Consider the following 5328-nt stretch of genomic DNA (forward strand, 5'->3'; position numbering starts at 1 on the left):
TGTCCCAGTGGTAAAAATCTTTGTTTTCTGAAAGTAACTTTCTTTTCATATTGAAGACTACAGTCCTTGACCTTCTGCTGCAAATACTTCAGGTCTTCTTCAATTTCAGCAAGCAAGGTTGTGTCATCTGCATATCGTAGCTTGTCGGTGAGTCTCCCTCCAATCCTGATGTCACACCCCTCCTCATAAAGTCCTATTCCCCAAATGGTCTGTTCTGCATACAGATTGAAAAGGTATGGAGACAGGATGCGTCCCTCATGCACTTCTTTCCTAATTTTAATGTGATTGTGACAGATTAGCAGTGTCTATAAGGGTTTTCTGGGCTACAATCTTTACATGAGAGCAGCTGAGTGGATTTCAATCACCAAACTTCAGTTAGGAGTAAACTATGCCACCAGAGGTCCTTCAAATAAATAAATATTATTGTTGTTGCTATTGTGTGCTGTGGACCTACCCACAGATAACTCTCCAGCGGGTTTTCAGAGGCAGTAAATAGCAGGAAAGGGAGATTGCTCATCCTTCTCGCTCAGAGCACCTTGAACTGGGTGTCCTTGGGATTGCAGTTCAGCTTCTTGCCACTAGACTACCAGTGGGGGTTGTTGATTGCCTTTGAGTCGAGCACAACTCAGGGATGCTATGAGCAAAATGCATGAAGTGTTTCTATAACTATTGTCATTTATCAAGCTTCCTAATTATTGTTGTTGTTGCTGTTTTTATTTGCTGTAGAGTCGGAACTGACCCATAGCTGACACTCGTGCGGGTTTTCAGAGGCAGTAATTCACACAAGAGGAGATTGCCCAACCTTCTCCCATAGAACAATTTGTGGATTTGAACCATGAACCTATGGGACTGCAGGGCAGCTTCTTAAACCAGGTCACTGGAGTTCCTTGTACTTGCTGTTAGGTGTTGCCGCATAGGCTTTAACCGGTAATGATCCCCATACAACAGAGTGAAACAATGCCTGATCCTGGTCAGCCTCAAAGTCTCTACTGTGCATAAAAGCCCATTGAGTACAATCTCTTTGTGAGTTATCTGCTCTTTTACTGACTCTGTGTTTTCCCCAAAATAATATCCATCTCCAAGGACGAGCCCCTCTTGATAACATGCCTGAAGTATTCACCATCCTTGTGTTACTGAACACAGGGTTTCTTTCTGTAGTCAATTGCCAGTAAGACAGAGTCAGTTGCCAATAAGACATAAGACTGCAATATTCATAAGTAATTTATTACAGATCTGGGAGAAAGCAGTGAGATCCTTCTCAGAGACAGCCTCCTCATGTGGGTGGTCATTAGGTTTTTACACCAGGGTTAGCCACCAATGTTCTCAACAAAGCACCTTTGATAGTAAAATCAAAGAATTTCCACATTTGGAAAGAAAAAAAAATTCACACACAAATACCAGTAAGCAGGCAACTTACAAAATAGTTAACACATGACTGAGAAAATAGGCCCTGAAAAGACAAAGGCTACTCAGGAAAGGCACACCTCCCCTCCTGGCAAACACGCAGATTTAGATACAATTTACATATATGGGGGCGGGCGGGGGACCAGTTTCAAAGAGGTAAATCCTAACCCAGGAATGTTGCATGTCCTTTCCCGGTAAACAGACAGCTTAACCTATTTTACTTGGCTAAAGAAAGAAAACAAAGAATTCTAAGACAAGCTAACCAGTTTTGCAGGCTGGAGAAAGGACATCACTTAAAAAAAAAAAAAAATTCCATTCATTCATTGTTGCACTTTTCTCCCTGCCCACACCTCCTCCTCCCAGTTCGCTCCTCTCTGAAAAGTAAAAGAAAAATTCCTTCATTGGTATACAATCCCCGACCCCTGCCTCAGCACACTCCACTATTCAACCGTAATTCTGTACTCTTTTGATAACCGTAATATCCTATCATATATCGCTTTTAACCTGTTCTCTCCCTCGTTTGTTTCAATGCAATATACATAATTTATCCAGTTTTTCTCAGTCTTACCCCAACCCTGATGTCAGCCCCATTCTACAACAGTGGTATGGTGCAGTATTTGTCTTTTTGTGACTGAGACATTTTATTCAGCATAATGTCCTCCAAGGTCACCCATTTTAAAAATATGGAACGCTTCACGAATTTGCGTGACATCCTTGAGCAGGGGCCATGCTAATCTTCTCTGCATCGTTCCGATTTTCGTACATGTGCTGCTAAAGCGAGCATAGGATGTCACTTTAGTAACTGATACATAGCAATAGCTTGCCTCCGGAAACCCTATGAACCTGGAGAAACGGTAAAAGTTACACTAAATGTTCAGGTCTTTCATCGGGTCGCTATGAGTCGCCTAGGACTCAATGGCACTTAACAACAACAATGAGGATGACATAGAGCTCAGTTGGCCTAGGTGGACAGAAAGTGATACTACCAAGGCAAAAGTGGGTGACTTTAATACACAGGCCTTCATGCCTGGTTTCAATTGTTTTTGGTCAAACATTCTAGGTTGTATAGCACTGGCCTGTCCATTTTCTGTGCAGAGCTAACTTGTGGTTGCTGTGATGCTAAACACTGTGACACTGATGTGTCACATGTGAGAATGATTACCCATGGTGGACAGTGTTTGGTGGAGCTCCCCGATTAAAACAAGCTGGAAGCAGGAATGGTATCCACTTCCATAATACCTTGCCTCTGGAAACCCTATGAAGATGGAGCAATGATGGGAGTTATGCAGTATTCAGTTCTTTCGTTCATAGGGTCACTATGAGTCGCCTATGACTCAACAGCACTTAACAACAATAACATTTAGAGAATTCTGAACTTACTAATACCACCCCATCATTGCTTCCAAGGAGCAGTACTGCTGCACTTCCTCTAAGGTAAATTTGCTTTTTTATTTTGCCAGTCAATACTCTTTACAGTTCAAAGACATCAATTCTTTTTCCTTTCCAATTCATTGTCGAAATTTCCCATGTATATGCAGCAATTGGAAACATCATCATCTCAATCAGTCTTAAACCTTAGTCTTTAAACTGATATTCGTGCTCTTTAGAGGTCCCAGGGCAATATGTTGTTTGATTTCCCAACTGCTGCTTCTAGGGTGGTGGACTGTGGAGCCAAGAAAGTTAAATTATAGACAATTTAAGTATTTTTTCCATTTATCTTGATGTGTTTATTGGTACAGTTGGGGAGATATTTGTTTTCTTACTGTTAATGTACAATCATACTGATAGCTATATATATATATCCCCTGATTTTCACCACTAAGTACTTCAAGTCTTTGTTTTCTACAAACGAAATTGTCATAGGTAAATTGAAGTTTGTTAGCAAACTTTTGGTCTTCATAGACCAAAAAGGAGACATTCAAATAAAACAAGATAATGCATCGTTTGAGATCAGAAAAGGTATGAGTCAGAGTTATTTATATATATCCTTTCATCATTTCTATTCAAAAGATAGGTAACTGTTGTTGCTAGGTGCCTTTAGTAAAGTACAATTTATGTTACTGAACACAAGGGGTTCTTTCTGTAGCCAATTGCCAATAAGACAGATGGATTGCAATATCCATGTGCACTTTATTGCAGATCTGGGAGGACAGCGAGGTTCCATCAAAAACTGCCTCCTCCTCTGGGAGTGGTCATTAGTTTTTTATACCAGGGCTAGATACTAACTCACTTAACAATGCACTTTTATTAGTAAAATTACAGAATTTCTATATTTGAAAAGAACAGTTCATATTTAAGTACTAGTAATTCAGGAAGGGTGCATTCCCCATCCTGGTAAACAGGCAGATTAAGATACAACTTTCATATGACTGGGGAAAACAGCTTCAAATTGGTAAAAACTGATCTAGGAGAGATGCATTTCCTCTCCTGGTAAACAGACAGATTAAACTACACAACTACAGAAAGGAAACAAAAAAATTCTAAGGCCAAGTAACTAGTTTTGCAGGCTGGAGAAAACAGAAGTTAGTTTTATAACTGATACATATTTAGAGAATTCTGAATTTAGTAATAACACAACATCATTCATAGCAACTTTTATGAACAACAGACTTGAACCTTGCCCAATCCTGCGCCATCCTCATCATCTCTGACACACTTGAGCTCATTACTGTTCTCACTGGGTCAATCCGTCTCATTGAGGGTCTTCCTCTCTTTTGCTGATCCTCCATCTTTCCAAGAATGGTTTCCCTAGCATCTCCTATCAACATGTCCAAAGTATGTGAAATAAAGCTTTGGCATCCTTTGTTCCAAGGAGAACTCTGGCTGTACTTGTTTACTCCCTGGACAGATCTGATTGTTCTTTTGGAAGTCTATAGATAAGCAATTTCAAAAGTCATCTGCTTCAATTATTCTCTGAAGAACAAGTGCAAAATAAGCTTATCTATGCAGCCAGAGTGTTCTTTGGAGACAGGAATGATGAGGCTTCACCTCACATACTATGGGCATGTTGCTGGAAGGGGCAATTCCTTGGAGAGAGACAGTGATGCTGGGAAGGGTGGAGGGTCAGTGAAGGAGAGGAAGACCTTCAATCAGGTGGATTGAAAAGGTGACTGCTGCAATGGGTGTGCCAGGAAGTGTTAGGATGGTGCAGGATAGAACAGGGTTCAGGTGTTTTGTTCATAGGGTTGCTATGAGTCGTACTTGACATGATGGCACTTATCAACAACAACAACACATCTTCATAAGTAAGTGCATGAAAACCAAGCAGGGTAAATCAAAAAGTTTCTAATCAATTATTCCTTTAAAAATCTCTAATCAACTCCTCCTTTTGAAAACAGGTTTTTGGCACTCGCATGGATTTTTGTTGTTGTTGTTGTTAATATGGTTGGTAAATGAAAGAATGATGATAAAATTTGTTCAATGACTGTAGACCTGAAGTGTTTTGAGGAATACATTTTTCTTTCCAGGGTGGTTTTATTGGATTATTTTTTCTTTCCTAGCTTGTTCAATATTTAATTTATTCCTCTTTAATTTTTTTCAAGCATTTCATATTATGCATTTTCTCCTATACATAGCTTAAAATGTACTCTCTGACTTTTGACAATGGTTTGTTCATCATTTTTTCTAAGTAAATTATAAGAGCAGTTTGAATATAGCTTTCATTCAAACTCCAAGACTGACTATTGAACATAAAATAGACAAAATTTGACTTTTCCTTTGAATTATCTATGTAAAGTGTCATATAGGTGTGTGAGTACAGGTCCCCAAACCTTACTTTTTTGGAAACATTTCTGATCCCAAGTGATTTTTCATCATCTGTATCTGTCTTTTTTTTTTTTAAATTTAGGTTGTTTATTTTTCATTTCCATGAACATCTACAGAGATTTTGGGATTCCATTCATTCATTGTTGCACCCTTCTCCCC

The sequence above is a fragment of the Elephantulus edwardii genome, unplaced genomic scaffold, assembly GCF_000299155.1.
Source record: "Elephantulus edwardii isolate Elephantulus edwardi_28Jun2011 unplaced genomic scaffold, EleEdw1.0 scaffold00019, whole genome shotgun sequence".
In the NCBI taxonomy this organism is placed as follows: Eukaryota; Metazoa; Chordata; class Mammalia; order Macroscelidea; family Macroscelididae; genus Elephantulus; species Elephantulus edwardii.